Genomic DNA, 26,989 nt, shown 5'->3' with positions numbered 1-26,989 from the left:
GATTCGCACACCACTCATACCACGTTCTGCTACTATTGGATTTACCTTCTCAACGGATATAGTTATCTTCATTCCCAACCATTTCACTGTCTTCTACTACATCTGGATTCATTATTTACAATTCCTTTTCCTGACTTTTTAGCTTCACTGCTACATCCAGACGTACGTCACTACACACACCGACTCATAGGGTAATGTTCTACAGCTGATTTCTCAATAAATTTTTTTATCGGCACCTCCCAGTGGGCTGACCTCTCCCGTAGTTCCGACAGGGGGATTCGTCCAGAATCTTTTGCAGTAGTGAGATTGAGACATTTGTGCAGTAGTTTTTCCATGGAGAGATATTGTATGCCTTTAATGTTTCACTGGCTTCCACTCCTTCCTTCCACTGATTATTGCTGAGCCGTCTATCTCTAGGGGCAGTGACGCCTTATACCAGAAGTCTTCGACAGCCAGTTTCGATGATTTATTCCAAATCTAAGTAGTAGTTGGGTCCGAATCATGGACACAGGACTTTGCTGTTCGTAGTCGAAAATGCGCTGTTCACTGCAGAGGGACATCTCGACTAATCTTGTCAGCGTCTATTTAAGCTGCAGTGGCGTAGTAAGTGTATAACCCACACCGCGCCGTGCTTGCCATCACATGCTATTGCATCGGAGTTTCAATAGCGACTTAATGTTTGCGCGTTACCTTTGTCCTCTCCCACCAGATTTCTTAATCCTCACTGTGTGAACTTACGTATCAGGGAACCATACTAGACACAATATGTATGGTGACAGGTTATGCGTCAGTGGACATACAGTATGCGGAAAAGAACGCCATACTTAGGTCACGTATGGAGCTAAAATTGACATATAATCGGAAGTCACAAGTTTAATATTGCGGAACTACAACAAACGGCAGTTAACCACTGATGATAGGTGGAAATGTACGCACTGAATCCAATTTGCATCACGTAAGAGCGCAGTTATTAATATAGCTGATTATAGCTGAAAGCAGTTATTTAAGGTGAAGATTCAAAGTTACGCAAACTTTTAGACACCTGTCCTCGGTTGGTTTCGTTAGACGCAATCTTCTTGTGACGTTTACTTCGTAAGGCTAGCTATGCTAGTTGTTACAACAGTGAACCGCACTGCAGAAAACATGACCTATATTAACTTACGTTAATTCACGGACAACATGAATAATTTTTTTCTAATAAGTAGATTAGCTCTGAACAACAAAGAAGCTGTTGTAAATACAAATAGAAACTATATTTTACTACTCTTGCTATCTTGAGTATTTTTGATTCCAGTATATTCTCGCAATTTCTTCTTCCAGTATCGTAACAAAGATTACTTCGGAAAGAGAGAAGAGCCACTGACTACGTAAATACTCGTACAAAGTATATCGAAGAAAGCCGGTGCTACATTACTTATTTTAGAGCCTTAGTTTTAGATATATCGGATGCATACAACCCCATTGATGTTTTTCTTACGAACATATAAGTCATATTTTTCGTAAAAATATTTGGATCAATGCAGTCTGCAGTTATCTGTTTTTACTATCCTCAGGCATACGGAGGCTGCGCTGCGGCTGCAGAAAAGTCGATGCTTGAAGGATATAACTGCCGTCTTTGTACTTTAGCAAAAGATCTTGTCGAGGACACGAGAAAACAGTGGTCCTGCGTAAAATGATTAAGCGTGTTTCAGGCTTCTATCCATTCACCCGCTAAGCAATCTGGTGCAGCAGTACATGATGGCAAAAGCAAAGGAGAGGATTTAAATTTCGCATTTAAGAAATAGGACACGCAGGAGGATCATACGTGCATACTATCGTTTGACGATCGCACAGATTTCCGTACGGATGGCGTAATAACAACCAGACCTGGAGTAGGGAAACAACTGAAAGTTGCGCAGTTTTCCTGTTGTCTTCTCAGTCGCGCAGCAGGGAGTAACACCTGTTATGGAATTTTTGTCCCTTATTCTCTTCTGACACGGAACCTTTGGTTTCACGACAACATGGGGATAAGGATGACCTCAGAAGACTAACTGACGGAACTCTAACTGTTCGGAAACCAACCTTATTCTCTTTAAGAGACTGAAAACGAGTAGGTCGCAGAGTCCGAATGGAATCACAGTTCCGTTATATAAAGAGTACTCTACAACAATAGCCCCTTACTTAGCTTCCTTTTACCGTGTATCTTTCGCCAAGAGAAAAGTCCCCAGCGATTGGAAAATAGTCCAGCTTAATCCCATATGTAATAAGGACAAAAGAACGGACCCACAAAATTTTATACTAATTTCCTTAACATAAGTTTGTTGCTGAATTCCCGAAAATATTCCCAGCTCGAATGTAGTGAATTTCTTGAGACGATCAAGCTCCTGACTATGAACCAGAATGGTTTTTAAGGGCATCGCTCGTGCGAAACCCACATGCTCTTTGATCACATGATATCCGGAGAACCATGTATGAAGGGCAACAGGTAGTTTCCACATTCCTCGATTTCCGAAACACAAATGCACCTCTACAGACTGTTAAAGAAGGTAAGAGCATGCGATATAGTTTCCTGGTTACGTGAGCAGCTTCATGACTTCTAAAACATAACCAGGGCGAGTATTCATCAGAGATGATGGTGTCGTCAGGACTGCCACAGGGAATTGTGATAGGACCGCTGTCATTTTCTACATGCATAAATGATGCGGTGCAAACGGTGAGCAGCTTTCTGTAGTTGTTTGCTGAAGATGCCGTGGTGTACAGGAGGGTTTCGTCGGTGAGTGACTGTAGGAGGACACTAGATGACTCAGACAAAATTTCTAGTTGATGTGATGAATGACAGTTTGTTCTAAATGTAGAAAAATGTAACTTAATGTAGTTGATTAGGGAAAACAGATCCGTAATGTTTGAAAACATTAATAGTGTGCTCTTGAAACTGTCTCGTCGGTAGGTGAAATTTTGCAAAGCAATATGAAATGGAATAAGCATTTAAGGATAGTAGTAGGAAAGGCTAATGGTTGGTTTCGGTTTACTGGGAGAATCTTAGGAAAGTGTGATTCATCTATATAGGAGACCACGTATAGGATACTAGTGCAACCCATTGTGGAATACTGTTGTAGTGTTTGGAATCCGAACCATGTAGTATTAAGGGAATATACAGAAATAATTTAGAGGCGGGCTGCTAGATTTGTTACCGGTAGATTTGAACAACGCGCAAGTATTACGGCGATGCTTTGGAAACTGAAATTGGCATCAGTGGAGGGAAGGCGATATTCTTTCCGCGGAACTCTGTTGAGAAAATTTAGGGGACCGGAATCTGAAGCTGACTGCAGAACAATTCTGCTGCCGCCAACATATTCGCATGATGATCAAGAAGATAATAGAAATTAAGTGTCATACGGACGCATATAGATAGTCATTACCGTCGCTCTATTTCAAGTGGAATAGGAGAGAAAATGATTAATAGTGGTAGAAGGTACCCTTCACCAAGTACCATACAGTGGCTTGCGGATTATCGATGTAGATGCTTTATTCGCGGCAGTTATGTTCCACTCTTAGAATATGCAGACGATATGTCCATAACTTAGTAGCTGAGAACTTAGTTGCACATTGATGAATTCTGCTGGTGCGTTAAAAGTATACAGTAGATTATATTAGGCAAAAATTCCCAATGCTCTGAACGCATAGCGGAAATTTACGCAGTTTAGATTTACTGATCAATCACTGACAAAACTACTGGGTGTTCATCTGGACAGTAAACTGAGATGGCCCGACACGAAATATCATATAATTGTGAAAACAGAAAAAGCCTTTAACGACTAATGCAGTCAGGTGAGAGCCCATCCTCACAGCCCAATAGTTTTTTTAATACAAACTACGGAATTTCTCTTCTTTGTAGCGCCACTGTTTTGTTGCATTCAGACTAAACATTCTCCATCGGGCACTAGTCTTTGTCAAGGAACAGAGAGATCATCGGCATCTAATTCTTTAGTAATAGAAACTAATCATCAGTGGATAAAAATTGATTAAAAACTATCCACTCTAAATATTCGTTCTGGCCAACCATCCAGTCCGGACTCTGGTTAACGTTGTCAGAAAGCGTACACCAAAAGGAAAGCCAACGAAGATCATTATTGGTGAGCAGATTCCACCGACTCAAAGTCAAGATCCCCTCAGTGCGATGGGTCCAAATTTTTTTCATGTTTAACTGAGATTACATCTTTAGTGTCCTGTCAGTGTTAGACGAAAAATGCGATAATTAACAGCGAGCAATGTGTTAAATACTATACTTGAGTCAGATATTCTGAACAAAGCAGTGTCATCTCAACAGAATGTGGTAAAATTTGCTTCCAGGACGAGTGGGTGCAATGTTTCATCCATGTGGGCGTAATTACGAAGTACCAGCATATACTTTATTTTATGGATTTTTTTTTTTTTTTTTTTTTTTTTTTTTTGCCTTTGCAACATGTTAAACTCCACATTCACAGATTAATACATATCTATTGATGTTATGTAATTAAATTTTCCTAGAGACATAATGAGTTGCAACTTTAACTTCGGTAAGAATATAATTCGAAGCAATGACTTAAAATTCGTGCCAATCCCGGTACCCGAGCCCAGGACTGTTGCTTATTACGTTTCTGGGTTTTTCGCTACACCAACCGGGCTTTGCGGCTAACTCAGCTATACGGACTACCTCAGTGCAATGCATTTCCATAACGCAAACTTCCATCTACCTCTCAGCCCATTTTGATTTTCCCATTCTTGAAACGTCAGTATTGCCGAGGCTGCCCGATACTGTAATAGTAACCCAGTTTTGTTTGTAACGCGTAAATCCTGCCTGTACCTCAGGCAGCATTTCCCCATCTTACAAAGCTGGTGTTTTGTTGCAATATCGGAGAGCCTTGTCAATACTGACGATTTAAGAAGTGGAAAATTAAGACGGGCTGAACTGAAGTAATGAGAAGTAGCAGAAATGAGAATAGTGAGAAACTTAACACCAAAATTGGTGGTCACGAAGTAGATGATGTTAAGGAATTCTGGTACTTAGGCAGAAAAATAATCCATAATCGGCAGAGCAAGGAGGATGCAAAAAAAACTAACAAGGACAAAAAGGGTATCACTGGCCAAGAGAAGTTTACTAGTATCTAATATAGGTCTTAATTTGAGGAAGAAATTTCTGAGTAGTGAAATATGGGCTGTGGGGAAACCTATGTTCGTCAAATATGAATTCCCAATTTGTTATTTTGTATTTTATAAGTAAATGTTGGTTTTTAACTTTTTGTAGGGATATATGGTATGTAATCATACCAGTATTCCTTGGCGAATGACATATAGCTTCAAATCAAAGTTTCCAATATCAGGACTGGTGTGCCAGTGTTCAAACAAATTTATGGTATTGAAAGGTGGCTACACTGAGCCACAGCGCCAGAGATTGCGCCAAAGAGTTTTATTCCGCCGCCTCCACTGGCAGTGCTTGTTGAGAACTCGTAGTAGTCAGTGCTTGCTGAGATGTCGTGGTGAAGAGTTCATGTCGAGAAGTCGTGGTGGAGAGTGCTTATCGAGATGTGGCAGTAGTGAGTCGGTGTTGAGATGTTGTAGTAGGGAGTGCTTGGAGGAGGATGGCTCTGAGCACTATGGGACTCAACTGCTGTGGTCATAAGTCCCCTAGAACTTAGAACTACTTAAACCTAACTAACCTAAGGACAGCACACAACACCCAGCCATCACGAGGCAGAGAAAATCCCTGACCCCGCCGGGAATCTAACCCGGGAACCCTGGCGTGGGAAGCGAGAACGCTACCGCACGACCACGAGATGCGGGCTAGGGAGTGCTTGTTCCATGTTTTATGCAGTTGTTTGATGGGCTAGACAGCAGATGTTGTTCCAATGGAGATATTCTAATGATTAGAGTGCTTTTCGTCAATATATATGAAGGTAAAAAAAATCCCTTTTCTTTTTATTATTTCAATGTCTTGAATAATGCGTCATTACAGGTTCAGTCAACAAGCATCTGGCTTGTGTTCTTGTATTAGAGTGTAATTCTGGTTCACTTGCGCAATTATAGTATTTCTATTTTTTTTAATTACTTCAGTATAAATGATATTTAAAATTTCTTGTCTTATTGAAGAAGAACCGTGCCAGATGTGTACTTTGAATCACACTTCCACACACAGAACAGTTACACTTGTGCTTTGGTTTTGTACGTTTTATAGTTGCTGGGGACTTAATTAATTAATTGTGTTAACGGAAATTTTCGTTTCATTCTTTGTTGTTATTCTATGCAGTCAGATTGCGTACTAAAACTAGTCAGGGCCAACCGTTTACGAGACTTCGTAACCGGACAGTCAGCGACTGAAAATTAAAAGTATTTGCATTTCTTATCCATTTAATTAAGCCCCCATGCAGTATTCAGTAATGCAAACGTAGCTGCAGAGTGGAGACCTGAGGTGCACGGGTCAGTATGCGCGCGTGCGGGCCGGCGTTCGGGCGCGCGATGCACAATGCGCAGCAAGGTGTTCGTTCATGCAAGTTGCTGGAGTGGAGGTACAGGGCGCAGACATGCTAATAGCTGGATGTTGTTGTTGTGAGTGAAATCTGAAATGCATGTGAACTGCAGTCGATTGTCGATCCAACGAACGCACAGCAGGGAAGGTGCGCTTGGGGCAGGGGGCGCTGCTTGCAAAACTTGCAGAAGTACGTGGGAGGGTGGAGACGCCTTTCCCTCCTTGACAATGATACGAGTAAGGGTATCAAGAGTCCTTGAATGACCTTGGGGATAAGGATGTGCTGATGCTGATGTCAGTGAATATGACAAGCAACATGCCTGAGATTTCCCGGAATGACCTTTCTGTTGATTTAAGGCTATCTTGTCCTCTTCCTGCTACACTACTAGCGGGTATTTTCCAAGGCGTTGTCGTATGTCATCAATGTGTCAGATACGCGATCTGTAAATTTTGTAGTTCTTCTCATTTAATTTTTTGTTATCAGAAACTTAACAAGCGTTGGTGATCCTCTCTTATGTTCCAAGGGCAACGTCTTTGACTAGTAATCAAAACGTCCTCTGTCCAAGGTTCGATCCCCACCACTGATCAAATTTTGTACACAAGTGGTCAACAATACCAGCATAAGAAGTCATCCTCATTCTGCCAACTGCCTTGTCCGAAAGGCGGATGATGGGACATAGGTTTAGGGCACTCACTTGCCCTTCGCATTGGAATCTGCCCTAAAGGTGGAAGAATCATCAATGAGCAACGACATGAGGATCCAGAAGGGAATGGAAATCACTACATTAAACACACATAATTTGTATCCACAGGACATGTGGCGTGTAACTGAAGAGTGCTATGATGATCTTTCCATCGGGGAAAGATTCACGACTAGGCCTCCATACGAATTTTCAGGATGGGACTGCCAAGGGGGAGGTGACGATGAGAAAAAGATTCAATAAATTACGGTAGTTTAAGATTCTGAGAGTTGGGATGTGGAATGTGAGAAGCTTGAATTCGCAAGGAAGCTAGAAAATCTGATAAGGGAAATGGAGGCCAACAAACCTCTAGACAGTGACTAGCAAACCAGCACAGTACTAGACAGAGAGTAGTAGACCAGCACAATACTAGACAGACACTAACAGACCAGCTCAGTGCTAAACAGAGAATAGCACACCAGCTCAGTACTAGACAGAGAATAGCAGACCAGCACAGTGCTGCACAGAGACTAGCAGACCAGCACAGTACTAGAAAGAGACTAGCAGACCAGCACAGTACTACACAGAGGCTAGCAGACCAGCACATTACTAGACAGAGACTTGCACATGAGCACAGTGCTAGACAGGGACTAGAAGACCAGCACAGTACTAGACGGAGACTAGAGAACTAGCACAGTACTAGAGAGAGACTAGCGGATGAGCACAGTACTAGACAGAGACTAGCATACCAGCACAGTACTAGACAGAGAATATGAGACCAACACAGTACAAGACAGTGACTATCTTAGACCAACTTAGTACTATATAGAGACTAGCACACCAGCTTAGTACTAGACAGAGACTAACAGACCAGCACAGTACTAGGAAGAGTCTAGCGGACCAGCACAATACTAGATTGAGACTAGCTGACCAGCACGGATCTAGATAGAGACTAGGAGACCAGCACAGTACTAGAGAGTGACTAGCAGACCAGCAAAGTACTAGGCATAGACCAGCAAACCAACACATTACTAGACAGAGACTAGCAGACCAGCACAGTACTAGGCAGAAACTAACATACCAGTACAGTACTAGAGGGAGACTAGCGGACCAGGACAGTCCTAGACAGAGACTAGCAGACCAGCTCTGAACTTGACAGAGACTAGCAGACCAGTACAATACTAGTCAGAGACTAACCGATCACCAAAGTACTTGACAGAGACCAACACAGTACTAGACAGAGAGTAGTAGACCAACTTGGTACTATATAGAGACTAGCAGACCGGCTCAGTACTAGACAGGGACTAGCGGACCGGCACAGTACTAGACAGAGGCCATCAGACCAGCACAGTACTAGGCAGAGACTAGCAGACTAGCACAGTACTAGACAGAGACTAGCAGACCAGTACAGTACTAGACAGAGACTAGCAGACCAACACAGTACTAATCAGAGACTAGCAGACCATCACAGCAGTTGACAGAGACTAGCAGACCAGCACAGTACTAGACACAGACTAGCAGACCAGCACAGTACTATACAGAGGCTAGCAGACCAGCACAGTACTAGACAGAGTCTAACAGAGCCACACAGTTCTACATGGATACTGATATTCTTGAATTGTTGAATAGCTGCCCGGAAAAGCAGCATCCTTTAGGCACCCTATAATCAACGAGTATCTAGTACCTCCAGAAATTCGATAGGTTTCTATGGGAGAACTGGAAAAGAAGCGTATGAGGCGTTATGTTGATTGATTTAATTGAGGGAAAAAAACTTAATAGGACGTATGCGCAATCAGCGTAAAAGGGAATTTTATAAAATGAAAGGGTTCGTATTATAAATAACTTCCATTGAATTCGAGGGTGATACAGAATTGAAAAACATTATGGAGAGACGGATACTGGAATATATGCGACAGATAGCTGGGGATTACAAAAAAATGGCTCTGAGCACTATGGGTCTTAACATCTGTGGTCATCAGTCCCCTAGAATTTAGAACTACTTAAACCTAATTAGCCTAAGGATATCACACACATCCATGCCCGAGGCTGGATTCGAACCTGCGACCGTAGCAGTCGCGCGGTTCCGGACTGAGCGCCTAGAACCGCTAGACCACCGCGGCCGGCGCTGGGGATTACAGATGTAAATGATACTGCGAGCTGAAGAGGTTGGTGTAGGAGAGCAAGTCGCGACTGTTCACATCAGTCAGAAAACAGGTGGAAAGGAAATGTAGAGACTTTACCATAATGTTTCCAGGGCAACTATTCGCTAACTGGTGCCCCGCTCTGTTAATGTTAAAGACATAAGTACCTAAGGCTACAAATATCAATGTACGAACTGGGGAGCCGAAGTTTAGTTGATTAGTCAAAATGTTGTGTATCAAGAACACTTCACACTATGGAGTCCTCAGTAGGGTTTTTGAGGCGCCTGTGGTTCACTTGTGGTCATAAATTTACCTACTTAGTCCACGTAGTGCTGAGTGTATTCCACCACCTGTACGTGTACCTGTATTTTCGAATCCTAGCCGGTATTCTTATATTACTAAACAGCTAAATCGGTCATAAGTTCCGTGTTGGAAGCTGCGTGTTAATGGCTTCTAGGGGAAACAAAAATTTGCTTTTCAGAATTTCGTATAATTACTGAGCGATTTAATACTTAAAAATGGTATCATAATCTGTTCATGAATAGGTATAATCTTACGTTAAATATTTAATATAATAAGCCAAGCATTACAGTTACAAACTGCATAAATGTCTGAGGGCTCTCATGGCGTGCAGATTACCTAGCAACAATCGTCCAGTATCTGAAAATGAAGACACTGAGTCACTCCCAACAAACTTATACATAATTTAAAATCTTTCAGAAGCTTTCTCTTCCTCGCACTTCCTGCGAAATATAGGAAAATAATTTGTCACTTTCTTCATACTCGCTGATCTTGCAGTAAAACTTCAGAATTAGGTATGACTTTTTAATTTGTTACTTCTTTACTACTAACTCTTTTCACAACACATTTTGCAGATACACATCTCTGAATGTATCTGCAAATTGTATCACAATCCAGCCTCTAGCATGATAAAAGATATATATATATATATATATATATATATATATATATATATATTGTGTTTCATACTAGAATGTCGTGTTCCCAGTTTGGCACAACTTTGCCACAGGAAACACGAAAGCGATGGTTCAAATGGCTCTGAGCACTATGGGACTCAACTGCTGTGGTCATAAGTCCCCTAGAACTCAGAACTACTTAAACCTAACTAACCTAAGGACAGCACACAACACCCAGCCATCACGAGGCAGAGAAAATCCCTGACCCCGCCGTGAATCGAACCCGGGAACCCGGGCGTGGGAAGCGAGAACGCTACCGCACGACCACGAGATGCGGGCAAACACGAAAGCGGTCAAGACGTCCTCCTTCTGCTCGGCTCCTGATCGTTGTCAGAAGGAGGCTAGTTTTTGATTACGCAAAGGTTTCTATTATTCGGAAAAGATTAACTCGGATTTCTTTACGTAATCAGTATGAATTTTATAATTACCTAAGGGACCTTTAACAATGAACAATAAAATAATTGCATTTGCAAATGAAATCATTAATAAATAAGGCAGCCATGAGTTGTATAGAAGACAAGGAGTGGCCTTCTGTCTACGATCAGGATGCCGCAGTATTCTCTGCTGTAGTAAAGGCTGTTTGACATTTATAAAAATAATATGACATGAAGGTAAAAAAAAGAGAAATAAAGGAAAAGAATAGAATAAGAGATCTGCTAAACACTAAATATATTCAAATAATTCTCACAAGCAATTAGGGCTTATTTATAAACAGTATAACTTACATAAGTAATTTTCTAACTGTATGGTCCGATCAGATTTCAGCCTGTCCTGTCCTAACTTTTTTGGTTCCCGTTTCTGTCACATATTGCAGTCATTACTTTTCTCCTTCCTTCGAGACAATTCTTGCACCGTTCAACACCTTCATAACCATAACTTCCCGGTTTACAGTATCGAACATAAATTACTTGAATTTTATTAATTAATAATGTTGTCTGCACGTTGGCCAGACAGCTCACATTCATGGCTTAAAGACGATCTTCTTTACGTTTCCACATTACAAGCAGAAGTACGATAAAATCTTAAGATCTACAAAGGTTTTTTACTGTCATCTTTTATTTAGATCGAAGCGGAACATTCAGTTCAGCTTCTGTTAGAATGTATCTTTGCTGCGCAAGTGTTGAATTAGCGTCCGCGCTAGAGGCGCAACTTTAGTTACGTAAATTATATAAAACAAATGTCTTTCAAAGAATGGGTCTCATCTCATAAGTTGATCATTTAATACACAGCTAGGTGAATGCATTTCCAAGGGTGCTCACAGCTTTCATACGACCGAAATGCCAATAATATTACAAACCATACTTCAGTAGACATGGCGTGAAAAATGCTGAGGTGCGTGCAGTGCATGTTTCGTGATGGATAGTTAGCGTCATTAGATAACCGGCGGTGGGGATTATTGGTTCGTTTATAATAAAAGATGTAAGTATGATTTTTGTATTACGTCCTTTGTACGAAGCAATACTGAAACGGAATTGTGTAGACTCTGAATTTACAGGATAACGACGGAAACTTGTTACCAGGCAGCGAACGGTTTTTGTCAAAACATTGAGAGGTATTTAATGCTATTTAAATGTCCACGCAATTCACTGTAATCCGAGCAGAGGAACGGACGCAGTTCGATAAAAATAAACGAAAGCAAAAGACACATTGTCGGCAAAAAACGTCCATTACTGCTCTCGTGCATGCGGTGCAGTGTATCTGTACCAATCGATTAAACATTACCTTTTTCAGTTCTGCGAATTTTCATTACAGAACGGCTAATGCGGCAGCAGCATATGTCCACCCTGCTAGCAGGTACCTGTATTAATGAGATATGACTGCAGTTCCTGGAATCAGCCAATACTCAGAATACAAATCACATGGATGTAGGTTCTAATAGCGCTGGAATACCTGTGCAACTGGACTGCGAGCCAAAACTAACGGCATAAGACAAATAAGAGGACTGTGACAGTCGAACAGATATCATCACAGAAATCCTGTATCATCTACGGACCAACACAAAAAATTCACCTTGTAAAGTTATGGGGAAGGTCATGAAAGACTGCGAGTACTTTATAATCATAACTACCTGCCACTTTGCCGGAAGTGTGGCCGAGCGGTTCTAGGCGCTTCAGCCTGGAACCGGACGACCGCTACGGTTGCAGGTTCGAATCCTGCCTCGGGCATGGATGTGCGTGATGTCCTTAGGTTAGTTACGTTTAAGTAGTTCTAAGTTCTAGGAGACTGATGAACTCAGATGTTAAGTCTCATAGTGCTCAGAGCCATTTGACCCATTTAACCTACCACTTTCAATGTTGTAGAAGGCGATCTATAAAAATAGTGTTGTAGTCTTCTTTAGGTAAATCTTTTATTTGGTACGTTCGCAAGGAGGCATCCTTACGATCTTGGCAAATGAAAAGTTTTTGCAAACATGCTCCATACGGCAGAGAAGGTTTATTTGCTAGTAATGCGACAAAAGGACGTTATATGCTGAAGAGAAAATTTGGAAATCGGTCTTTGCCTTGATTAACTCGTACGCCTTTACTTCTGTGCGTCGTTTGTTTTCTGGATTTTAGTTGTGATCCTACCTTCACAAATAAGTTTCTAACGGCTGTAACTGTATAAGAGGTGATCCAAAAGCTTCTGTTTGAAGACCGAACTGTCCATAATCGGTATGCCAATCAGGCAAAACAGTCGTGAGCATTCAGTCAATCATCCCACGGACGCTCCAGGATGAAGATATCTATGAGAAACTACAGCTGTATCTCGAGAACGTCTGTATTCTATCACATGGCTAATTTCGGCTGCACGTTACCGCCATCCTCAGGCCTCACGACTCCATTTCCTTGGCGGGTTTCCTGTGCGATCCTTATTACTAGGCCACGTTGGACTCACCATACGCAATGTCCTGTGCTAGTAGTGGTATAGTCCAGTGACGGTAGCTGGCTGGTCATCTTGGTCCATCGAGTGGAACGGACGTCCCAGCAGTTAGTGGCTGGTAATGACTGTGAATATGTGCCTAAATTTGACAGTGTTTAGCCAGGCCAGATCTGCTGTTCTCTTTGCAACAGCAGCAGTTTTTCCTTATAAGCAAAAGCGCGAGCCCCAGGCATTATCTCATTGCTCCGACCCTTGCATCGCATCAACACTTCAGCACCCTGGTGGAGCTTTTAAATAGTGTCCAAGGTTCTCCTTTCAGAACCTTGTTCAGTGACTACCACATTCTCAGCTTGCCGTACTGAATGCGTGTTCGTCCGACAACACACGTAGTTACAGAGATAGCTGCCGTGCGGGTCTTTATGATATCGTATCGCTATTGCTGAGTCAACACAAGAGCCTTCTGAGTCACTTGTGGATCTGTGGTGCTACAGGGAGTTTAAACGCCTGAAAGTTATTCATTAGAATTTTCATGCTATCCTTCAGCTGCTTTTCCTGCGAAACCAGCATCAGATCCGTGGAGAGCCTGCCGTGTAACATCAGGCGAACACTTGACGTCAGACCGGGCTTTTCTGCAGACCACACTGAATACTCGCAACCTCCTCATGGTCTCCAACAGGACACCACTCTGTCACACCATCAATGGTACACATTCACAGTGCTCGTATGACATCGGCAGACACTTGTCAGTTCAGACGACAGTTCTTCACCTCAGCTGTTTACCTCAATTATGAAACGACCATTACCTCTAGTCCGTCAACTCGTGAAGCTTGCTCCTTACAGAGACACAAAATAATATCATTTTCAAGCTCTAAATTATTACGGGATATTCTAAGCTATGAGCAACGCAAAAGCCTCCGTGTCCTGTTGTTGAAAAGTTGCCACTAACTCCAATAACTCAGGAGCCAATGAGCTACCAGTCGCAGTTTCTCACTGACTCAGGTGATAGTAGGTGATAGTATTGTTTGTGTCATGGCATTCAAATGCACAAGTATGTGCTTGACAACTCTTGTGAACTCAGAATAAGTATGGGAATTTGAAAAAAAGCACATTTTACTACTAACTAACAAGAAGAATTATGTAAAAAAGAAACTACTCTAACTGCATTTCAGACACACTAATCCAAAGCTAATGAAGAAGCTTTTGAAATCTGATGCACGATTCTGACTGTACATCTTGTCATGAGCGCTCTTTATCAAATCAGTTTTGATGGGGAACAACTTCCCCTTGTCTTCGCTGACATACCGGATCACTCTCTCTAGAAGTCTTGTTAAGTCGATACTGATAGCCATTTCTAAGTTTCACGTCAGATGGAGACCAGGCAATAGCATAAGTCTGATATTACACAGAGCTGCTATCACACAGGAACCTGAATTCCTAGAGTCAGAACGCTCAACTAAAAAATTCCTCAAATGAACTATTGTTCAATGTTTGTCACATTAAAATAGATGTGACTGAAAAGAAGAAGATTTGTCCTGTGACATTCATTATGATCTGTCAATCATTTTAGTGCACTCATGTCACCAACAGTTGTGCTTTTAACACTAGTCAGAAGCAGATTTACATCTGAACACTGCGCTTCAAGCTAATATTCAGTAGACAAGCTTCATGACAACTTAAATGTTATCTACTCAGTCCTTGGGTGAGTTGGTCTTGCCTTTAAAGAAGTGGCAAGTTTGATGGTTCCTCCTGTGACTTACCAGTGCGAACCATGGCCACAAAATACTTCGCGTGAGAGTTATACCATCAGGATGACATTAGCTGACTGTCATATACGCCTTTTTCCAAGATAAACATGTGCATCTTATCATAGCTGAGTTAGTTAATGATTTGTAGAAAGCTTTCACAAACCACCAAATTGACTGGCGCAAGCCACAGTTATTCCACATCTAGTCGCAGATATGTAACCTTAGATATTGTGCTATATAGTGGCAGTAAAACAACACTGATAACGACCATGAATCATTTATTGCTTCTTCATAAAAAAATATTAACACAGAGTCGGTTGATAATTTCAAATGGCGTGCGTAGGAGAAATTAACAACTTTTGTACCACAAGATTAATCAACTACATTCACAGGCATTGCAAGCGTCCTTGTTAACAATACACATTTTGCAGTAGGTACACAGATGTGGCAGTACATCGATGAAGAAATCATTACATCAGTTTCCTGTTCTACATTTTCTTAACGTTCCATCAAGGTGCTGACGAATATCTTGAGGACGTCATGCAGCAGTGACTTTATAAACGGCACACTGTTTCCACACAGTGGTCTCAGTTCTCACAATGATACATCCTTCTTGATACATTAGATACTCACTCATAATGGCTGTGGCTCCAAAAGGAACTGAGAAATAACCAGTCTCGTTTATCACTTTACTGTTCTTATCCCACTGAAATTTATCTGCTGGCGTATGCCAGAGCACGTCACAATTGTAGCTTGTTAAGTCACTTGTAAGGATATGTAGTGAAAATACTACTGGTATTTCTCTGCTGGCTCAACAACTGCAGCGCACAAGAGGGAGTACGCTGAGGTTTCCAGTCTCGGCCAAGACGTCAGTTTCTGTTTACACGTCGCTGTAACTGGGCTCAGAAAATTTGTCAGTAGAACGGGACGCGATCCCCAGCTATCTCAGCGCTGGATTTTCGCTGAGGTGGCAGCGGCATTTGGGAGAGTCACTCGTGCTGGAGACGCAGATCTCCGTCCATGTCCTCATACAGGCGCCTGGCCTCGCTTCTGAAAATAATTCCATACAATCACGTACATGATGACAACTTTTTATTGTACACATTGCTCGTTAACAGTGAGAAACTAATTGAGATCAAAGTCTAAGAAACTAGACAGGAAAAATAAGACTGTAATTATCTGGAACTAGGGGGAGAATGACACACACAGTCCTACAAAAAATTACGTGTGTTGCTCATATCAAGAACTCACTCACAAATTAAATAATATACATCCAGAGTAAAATATAATATTAAGTATAAAATCTGTCACCAATACCTAATCAGTAATAATGAAGGTCAAACAATGATGTGCGTACAAAGGAGAACCACACTTAACTTCAGTTGTCTTTTTGTATCCACACTATTTCACCTCTTATTAGTTGTAAAATAATTTACCCTTACGTGTGTAGCTATAGCTACCCAATTTAGAGAATATTTTAAATAGCAACATCACAGCCGATATAACGATATGTTGATGAACGTACATCACCATTAACCAAATTTAAGAGCTGCGGACAGGAACATATAACAAGAATAGTGAGACACACTATGGTTAATACTTGCCTCATCATCTTCTACACTTGTTAAAGGCGGATAGGAAGGAGGTTTAGATTCTTTATGGGGATCCCAAAACTCGTAGAATGCGTGGCAGACAACTATCACTACGAAGATGGTACAGGTAAACCATTGCGGGAAGCACCGGCTACAGGCGACTGGGATGCGCTCTAATATTATTCCCTCCTTGACCAACGCTAAAACAGTTAACTCCGTCATAGTTACTACTGATAACAGGAACATACATATGCAGTCTATCTTGCGGAATACTGTTCCTTAGCAACAGCTCAGTTGCATTTATATTCTTCATTTACAAATGAATGTCGTCTTAACAATAATTGTTAGTGGTTTGTTTCTGACTGCCTACGCAACGAAATCAGTAAGCGACAAACTGACGGCAGCTTTGTTTTCCTTGTAGATTGAAACACACATGTATGAATGATTTGTTACAGTTGTTCGAACAAAAATTCTTTTACATGCTTATTGCCCTTGCCACTGTGTAGGGTACAACTGAGGCTATATGAAAACATTACCTACTGTTCTCCTTCCAATTTTACTGACGATGGATTGCTAGCATAAAGCCTCCTCCGTCACATACCTCTTTGTGCACACCTCTTATCATCGTTGCGTTTGCTTCACCATGATATAACTACAGGATTGCCTTATTGAAGTACCAGTCGTTCTTCTATATTTTCCACAACATTTCTGCAGCTCTCTTGTCTCCAAGAAATGCCTAATGAAACCAAAGCCACGTTTGTCTTAAACAGATTCCACCTTTTCTTGGGGAGCAAGGAAAGTTCTGATTCACTGTTACGGGGACATAGGGTAGAAACACAACCATCAGAGCATAACAGTTCCAGTTCCAGGCAGTCAACGAGTGTATGGACAGGATAAGCAGGATTTTATTCGTGAAGCTATTTTATCAAAACTGCAGCGGTTGTTGAAGAAGATAGTGTTTCCCTGGCTGAGAATGCTGGATGTAACGTATGATCGTCAAGCAGTACATGAGCTGTGGCACTATAGCTGCACATTTCATAGCCCACCCTTAGTAAAGTATTGTAAAATGGTATCTGTACAAACTTTCAGGCTTTAGGGGTTGTGGATGGTTGTCACACCAGGGAATATTTATAACCTGGAACGTAAATATGGTACGCAATTAACAAATGTTACGCCCTAATGTGGATAGTAAAGGGTATTTCTTTCGGTGGTATATATGTTAATTTCCTTCCGCACATCCTTACTAATTTTCTACAATGTAGCATTGTCCTGTGATCACCGGATTACCATGGGGAAATGTCAGGTAGCGAAAGTTCAGTTACAACCACCCTGTATACCCATTATCTTGTTCTCACTGACGGCTGAGATGTGCTGCTATTCATTTCATCGAGTGCGATTTCTTGCAAGCACTCTTACTATCGGTATATGCTTCCTGCAACGATTCAGTGACGTGATGTTTTCTGTTTTGACAAAAGATTGGCTGGTATTTAAGTATTGGTGTGATTATCGTTAAAATATATCAGGCTGCTATCCTTTAAGCCATTTCAAGTTTGACGTAGATCTTACGTTGTAGAATAGACGAGGTGTGCCGGCCGCGTTGGTCTCGTGGTTCTAGGCGCGCAGTCCGGAATCATGCGACCGCTACGGTCGCAGGTTCGAATCCTGCCTCGGGCATGGATGTGTGTGATGTCCTTAGGTTAGTTAGGTTTAAGTGGTTCTAAGTTCTAGGGGACTGATGACCTGAGACGTTAAGTTCCATACTGCTCAGAGCCATTTGAACCGTTTTTGAACCTCTCTATGTTGTGTATTTACATGTTTTATGACGTGACTGTCATTGCCTCTCAAATGAAAATATGTTCGGTTGTAGGATCCAATGATTCGTTGCCCATTTGGAAGGACCATTTCCCTTAGAATCTATGGTTGGAAGATAAGCGTACTGTAGTTGAGCAGGGAAGTGGTGAGTGAACAGAAACTTTATAATTTTAATTTAACAGTAAGAGCCATTTTTCAGTTCACACTAAGATTGGAGCCTTCATAAAAAACATTAAATCACCCGACACAGGGGCACACAGAAGAAAAAAAAGTTTCAAACCAGGGCTTGCTCAGTCAAGGCAGAATACGAAAGTGATTTCAATTATAATTACAGTCCAACATGGAAGAATAAGTACTACAAGATGAAAGACATAGTTGCCACATGGGACAATTAATTTGATCTGGGACAATGACACGGATTAAAAACAGTTAAGAGAGAATAGACAACATTCACAATAACCTCAAAGCAAATGCTACCAGAGGCGTAATGAAATCATACTGGAGAAGAGACAAAAAATACTCGTTAAAGTACTTCTACTGAAAGTGCCCATAGGCTATGGCACACTGCAGGATGACATGAAATTACTGTATTCATCAAGCCTTATTTACCCCAAAACAGTTTCATTACTCTGACGCACAAGCATCACCAATCACAAACACAATTTGGTTCACTGAAAAGTGATGTATGAATAGCCCGAAATAATCATTGCCTGTCTTCTCAGAAACAGGTGCATTCATTTATAAATCAGTTAACAGAAGGGTAGCAATCATATGGACATCCTTACACAGAGTAACTACCCAAGTACACCACACAACACTGCTGTTTGCTCTTTCCTGTAAATGCGATGCCGGGCGTATAATGGGCAGAATTAGTAACAACTAGCACTGAAGCCAGGGTAGCACTGTATGTGAAATGTACACACAAACACACACACACACACACACACACACACACACATACTGAACTCAATGCATTGCTACAGTTAGTGTTCTGCAGGAACCGCAAGTAACATATTGCTCTACAGCAAAACAGCGTCAGACATACCGCTCTCCCACCCTTCAGACAGCAAAATCGTATTACTAGCCGCTGACAAGGCCATGGCCACCTAGGTGCCGCTTTAAGTCCGTTTTCTTCTACAGATTCACAATAATCCGTCTTACAGTCAGAGTGGGCCTTGCTCGTTGCCTGTGTTCTGTAACTGCCTCTGCACCGTTCCTGGCAGCAAAGGCCATTTAATAATCAAGCACTGACTCGTTATAATACACAGCAGGATATAAAATGAAAGTCAGCAATGTTTACATGACATGTGCAATTAAGGGAATGATCAGGAATATCTAAAGTTCCAAAACTGAGCAAGCGTAGTCATCAACACTCCAGTGTTAGAATATTATTAACTAATATTCGGGCCGCAATACACATCTTACAAACAAAAACAGACAATCTGCATTTTAATTACATCCAGGTAAAACGTCCCCTAAATAAGGTATGATCTCTAAGAGATTCTTCTTGGGGACCTTCAGCAATAAGGTGATTGGGATGACAAATTATATACGAAAAGCACGTCTAAAACATGTTAAAATTTGCCCAAAATCTTACTCACAGCATACATTGTTTTCAAATGGTTTCTGTGATGTGGGCTATCATATTCTATTGATGATCAATTTTTTGTGATTCATCTCCATATTCCTATTTGCCTGATTCCCCATCTCTTAGACTTACACAGAATAAATGTTTTCTAATAATAATCATTTAGGGACCATATGTCGGAGAGTGGCGGAATAGGTTTAAACTAAAACAGCAATTTCACCGGGATATTTTTGTACCCCCCCATGAATAATCGTGATCAACACGTAACTCAGCCAAGAAAACGACTTACACGATTCGATACAATCATTGTGATCACACATAACGAGCACTGAAGAAAAATTACGATTGACGCTCTCCGCAAACAAGGGATGTTACACTACTCGCCATTAAAATTGCTACACCACGAAGATGTGCTACAGACGCGAAATTTACCCGACAGGAAGAAGATGCTGTGATATGCAAATGATTAGCTTTTCAGAGCATTCACGCAAGGTTGGCATCGGTGGCACCACCTACAACGTGCTGACATGAGGAAAGTTTCCAACCGATTTCTCATACACAAACAGCAGCTGACTGGCGTTGCCTGGTGAAACGTTGAAACGTTTTGGTGATGTCTCATGAAGGAGAAGAAACGCGTACCATCACGTTTCCGACTTTAATAAAAGTCGGACTGTAGCCTATCGCGATTGCGGTTTATCGTATCGCGACATTGCTGCTCGCGTTGGTCGAGATCCAATGACTGTTAGCAGAATATGGAATCTTTGGCGCGCTGGATCCCAGCGGCCTCGTCTCACTAGCAGTCGAGATGACAGGCATCTTATCCGCATGGCTGTAACGGATCGTGCAGTCACGTCTCGATCCATGAGTCAACAGATAGGGACGTTTGCAGGACAACCATCTCCACGAACAGTTCGACGACGTTTGCAGCAGCATGGACTATCAGCTCGGAGACCATGGCTGAGGTTACCCTTGACGCTGCATCACAGACAGGAGCGCCTGCGATGGTGTACTCAACGACGAACCTGGGTGCACGAATGGCAAAACGTCATTTTTTCCGGATAAGTCCAGGTTCTGCTTACAGCATCATGATGGTCGCATCCGTACTTGGCGACATCGCGGTGAACGCACATTGCAAGCGTGTATTCGTCATAACAATACTGGCGTATCACCTGCTGTGATGGTACGGGGTGCCATTGGTTACACGCCTCGGTCACCTCTTGTTCGCATTTACGGCACTTTGAACAGTGGACGTTACGTTTCAGATGTGTTACGACCCGTGGCTCTACCCTTCATTCGATCCCTGCGAAACCCTACATTTCAGCAGGATAATGCACGACCGCATATTGCAGGTCCTGTACGGGCCTTTCTGGATACAGAAAATGTTCGACTGCTGCCCTGGCCAGCACGTTCTCCAGATCTCTCACCAACTGTAATCATCTGGTCAATGATGGCCGAGCAACTGGCTCGTCACAATACGCCAGTCACTACTCTTGATGAACTGTGCTATCGTGTTGAAGCTGCATGGGCAGCTGTATCTGTGCACACCATCCAAGTTCTGTTTGACTCAGTGCCCAGACGTATCATGGCTGTTATTACGGCCAGAGGTGGTTGGTTGTTCTGGGTACAGATTTCTCAGGATCTATGCACCCAGATTGCGTGAAAATGAAATCGCATGTCAGTTCTAGTATAATATATTTGTCCAATGAATACCCGTTTATCATCCGCATTTCTTCTTGTGTAGCAATGTTAATGACCAATTGTGTAGTATCACAGAGTTGTGGATTTGCGACTGCAGCCATCTGGAACCGAAAGTTCCAAAAAGCAGTCGAAATGTCGGCAACGGCATTATTAGGCATTATGGTTCGGCATAGCACAAAGGTATCAAATATCCCCGGTATACAGTTAATAGTCCTGACCACAAGTACGACATTACACTGCCGAATCATGCATTTTTTTTCTGTTGGTTGTGAGAAGCAAATGACATTTCACCACAGGCATTTGGTTGTGCACATGACCAGAAGTCGTTGACACATCAGTGCGTAATAGTTGACCATGTGTTTTAACAGAACCAATAGTACGTTGGCACGATGCTGCCAGCGAGCACGAAGCTTCTTTTCTGATATATGACGTGCCCTATATGTCCATAGCAGCTCGCGAAGGATATCTCTGTGGTGAGGCATTCGCCGAACCGTGTAGCGATACATGTTATTCACAGCAACAGCGTTTAAAATATTAAAAGAGGCGTCGGAGGAGCTGAATAAATAAATGCACAGTTTTAAAAGATAATATCATTTATTGGTTATTTTAAACGAATGGGCGTTTGTGTGTGTGTGTGTGCCGATCTCATCAGCATTCAACGCGAGGTCATCAATACATTTGTACTCAGCAATGAAGTGGTATCATGCAGAGGGCTGGCACAATGAAATAACTGTTAATCACGGCACTCCTCTTTGGGTGCTAGATCAGCCCATTCGTTCCTCACAAGACGCATGTTCCCAGGTATCCAAAAGAATGACACCCACTACCCCAGTCGTTGTAGCTGGAGGAGTGCATTCTGGATTTCCCGGATTACTTATCCGCTGGGTGAAGGGCACTCAATAATCGCTGAAAACAAGAAATTTAGCACTGGAAGAACGTCTCAACTCCTCCATGGCCCGTGTTAATACTACATTGAAGTCATTAAATTCTTCATGCAGTCGGACCTTGAGGACACAATACTGGAGCATTCCACATTTTCAGCTTGCCGAATACTGGTTCTTGCATACTAAATGCGTGTTTGTGTGACGTGGCACGTAGTTAGAAAGATGGCTGCAGTGCGTGCCTTCGTGACATCGTTATTGCTGACTTATCACAAGAGCCATTTGATTCAACAGTGGAACTGTCTTGCAACGGAGGGATTAAATGTATGAAAGTTATTTACTAGAGCTGTTAGGCTAGCCTTCACCAGTTTTTCCCGAGAAAACAGCTTCAGATACGTGGACAGCCTGCCATGTACCCTCAGGTGTACACTTTTGAGTACACGCAACCTCCTCACATAGCTTCCTACAGGACACGACCCTGTCACACCATCAATGGTACACATTCAGAGTGTTCTCCCCCCATGAACCATGGACCTTGCCGTTGGTGGGAAGGCTTGCGTGCCTCAGCGATACAGATGGCCGTGCCGTACGTGCAACCACTACGGAGGGGTATCTTTTCAGAGGCCATCAAACGTGTCGTTCCTGAAGAGGGGCGGCAGTCTTTTCAGTAGTTACAGGGGCAACAGTCTGGATGATTGACTGACTTGGCGTTGTAACACTAACCAAAACGGCCTTGCTGTGCTGGTACTACGAACGGCTGAAAGTAAGGGGAAACTACAGCCGTAATTTTTCCCGAGGGCATGCAGCTTTACTGTATGGTTAAATGATGATGGCGTCCTCTTGGGTAAAATATTCCAAAGGTAAAATAGTCCCGCATTCGGCTCACCGGGCGGGGGCTACTGAAGAGGACGTCGTTATCAGGAGAAAGAAAACTGGCGTTCTACTGATCGGAGCGTGGAATGTCAGATCCCTTAATCGGGCAGGTAGGTTAGAAAATTTAAAAAGGGAAATGGATAGGTTAAAGTTAGATATAGTGGGAATTATTGAAGTTCGACGGCAGGAGGAACAAGACTTTTGGTCAGGAGAATACAGGGTTATAAATACAAAATTAAATAGGGGTAGTGCAGGGGTAGGTTTAATAATAAATAAAATGCAGGAGTGCGGGTAAGCTACTACAAACAGCATTGTGAAAGCATTATTGTGGCCAAGATAGACACGAATCCCAAACCTACTACAGTAGTACAAGTTTATATGTCAACTAGCTCTGCAGATTATGAAGAAATTGATGAAAAGTATGATGAGATAAAAGAAATTATTCAGGTAGTGAAGGGAGACGAAAATTTAATAGTCATGGGTGACTGGAATTCGAGAGTAGGAAAAGGGAGAGATGGAAACATAGTAGGTGAATATGGATTGGGGGTAAGAAATAAAAGAGGAAGCCGTCTGGTAGAATTTTGCACAGAGCATAACTTAATCATAACTAACACTTGGTTCAAGAATCATAAAAGAACATTGTATACATGGAAGAATCCTGGAGATACTAGAAGGTATCAGATAGATTATATAATGGTATGACAGAGATTTAGGAACTAGGTTTTAAATTGTAAGACATTTCCAGGGGCAGATGTGGACTCTGACCACAATCTATTGGTTATGAACTGGAGATTAAAACTGAAGAAACTGCAAAAAGGTGGGAATTTAAGGAGATGGAACCTGGATAAACTGATTAAACCAGAGGTTGTACAGAGTTTCAGGGAGAGCATAAGGGAACAATTGTCACAAATGGGGGAAAGAAATACAGTAGAAGAAGAATGGGTAGCTCTGAGGGATGAAGTAGTGAAGGCAGCAGAGGATCAGATAGGTAAAAAGACGAGTGCTACTAGAAACCCTTGGGTAACAGAAGAAATATTTAATTTAATTGATGAAAGGAGAAAATAAAAAAAATGCAGTAAATGAAGCAGGCAAAAAGGAATACAAACGCCTCATAAATGAGATCGACAGGAAGTGCAAAATGGGTAAGCAGGGATGGCTAGAGGACAAATGTAAGGATGTAGAGGCTTATCTCACTAGGGGTAAGATAGATACTGCCTACAGGAAAATTAGAGAGGCCTTTGCAGAGAAGAGAACCACTTATACGATACTGCGTGAAGAGTTTGACAGAGCACTGAAAGACCTAAGTCGAAACATGGCCCCGGGAGTAGACAACATTCCATTAGAACCACTGACGGTCTTGTGAGAGCCAGTCCTGACAAAACTCTACCATCTGGTGAGCAAGATGTATAAGACAGGCGAAATACTCTCAGACTTCAAGAAGGATACAATAATTCCAGTCCCAAAGAAAGCAGGTGTTGACAGATGTGAAAATTACCGAACTATCAACTGAATAAGTCACAGCTGCAAAATACTAATGCGAATTCTTTACAGACGAATGGAAAAACAGGTAGAAGCCGACCTCGGGGAAGATCAGTTTGGATTCCGTAGAAATATTGGATCACGTGAGGCAATACTGACGCTACGACTTACCTTAGAAGAAAGATTAAGAAAGGCAAACCACGTTTCTAGCATTTGCAGACTTAGAGAAAGCTTTTGACAATGTTGACTGGAATACTTTCGTTCAAATTCTAAAGGTGGCATGGATAAAATACAGGGAGCGAAAGGCTATTTTCAATTTGTACAGAAACCAGATGGCAGTTATAAGAGTCGAGGAGCATGAAAGGGAAGCAGTGGTTGAGAAGGGGATGAGACAGGTTTTTAGCTTCGCCACGATGTTATTCAATCTGTATATTGAGCAAGCAGTAAAGTAAACAAAACAAAAATTCGGAGTAGGTATTAAAATCTATGGAGAAGAAATAAAAACTTTGAAGTTCGTCGATGACATTGTAATTCTGTAAGAGACAGCAAAGGACTTGGAAGAGCAGTTGAATGGAATGGACAGTGTCTTGAAAGGAGGATATAAGATGAACATCAAGGAAAGCAAAACGAGGATAATGGAATGTAGTCGAATTAGGTCGGGTGATGCTGAGGGAATTAGATTAGGAAATGAGGCACTTAAAGTATTAAAGGAGGTTTGCCATTTGGGGAGTAAAATAACTGATGATTGTCGAAGTAGAGAAGATATAAAATGTAGACTGGCAATGGCAAGAAGAGCGTTTCTGAAGAAGAGAAATTTGTTAACATCGAGTATAGATTTAAGCGTCAGGAAGTCGTTTCTGAATGTATTTGTATGGAGTGTAACCATCTATATAAGTGAAACATGGACGACAAATAGTTTGGACGAGAAGAGAATAGAAGCTTTCGAAATGTGGTGCTACAGAAGAATGCTGAAGATTAGATGGGTAGATCACATAACTAATGAGGAGGTATTGAGTAGAATTGGGGAGAAGAGGAGTTTGTGGCACAACTTGACAAGAAGAAGGGACCGGTTGGTAGGACATGTTCTGAGGCCTCAAGGTATCACAAATTTAGCATTGGAGGGCAGCGTGGAAGGTAAAAATCGTAGAGGGAGACCAAGAGATGAATACACTAAACAGATACAGAAGGATGTAGGTTGCACTAGGTACTGGGAGATGAACAAGCTTGCACAGGATAGGGTAGCATGGAGAGCTGCATCAAACCAGTCTCTGGACTGAAGACCACAACAACAACAACATTATATGACATCGAGAGACACTTGTCAGTTCAGATGCCAGCTGCAATGGTCATAACTTCTAGTCTATCAACTCGTGAAGCTCGCTCCTTACAGAGACATAATATAGTATCGCGTTCTAATTTTAAATTGAGTATTACTGGAGAATCTAAGCTTGAGCAACGCAAAAGCCTCCATGTCCTACTGTTGAGATGTTGCTCCGATTACTCAGGAACCAAAGTGCTACTAGTCTCTGTTTCTCACTGAATCAGGTGACTGTGTCATTTGTTGTGGTGCTCAGATACACAAGTATGTGGCTGACAACTCTCGTGAAGTCAGAAATAAGTAAGTAAATTAAAATGAAGCACACTCTACTACTGACTTCCAAGAAGAAGCATGTAAAAGAGAAACTACAGTAACTGCATTGCAGACGCATTAATCCCCAGCTAGAGAAAAGCTCTTGCGATCCGATGCACTATTCTGACTACATCTTTTTATTGGCTCTCTTTATCAAATGAGTTTTGATGAGTAATAGCTTCCTTTTTGCCCTTCACTGACTACCGGATCACCTTCTCTAGATGTGTTGTGATGTCGATACCGCTAGCCATTTCCATGATTCACATCAGATGGAGTCCAGGCAATATCATAAGGCTGATATTACACAGAACTGTTATTAACATGTAACTTCAACATTCCTAGAGTCGGAACGCTCATCTTCAAAGTTCCTCAAATCAACTGTTGTCCAATGTTTGTCACACTGACATTTGCTAAAAAGAAAATTTCTCCTGTGACATTCATTCTAACCTGTCGGTCATTTAAATGGTCTCTTGTCGCCGACAATCGTGTTTTTAACATAAGTAAAATGAAGATATGCTATTCGACACTGCGGTCGAAGCTAATATTCACTAGA

Source organism: Schistocerca americana, chromosome 4 (genome assembly GCF_021461395.2).
Source record: "Schistocerca americana isolate TAMUIC-IGC-003095 chromosome 4, iqSchAmer2.1, whole genome shotgun sequence".
Lineage (NCBI taxonomy): Eukaryota > Metazoa > Arthropoda > Insecta > Orthoptera > Acrididae > Schistocerca > Schistocerca americana.
The sequence above is the reverse complement of the archived record's forward strand: the minus strand, read 5'-3'. Positions refer to the sequence as shown.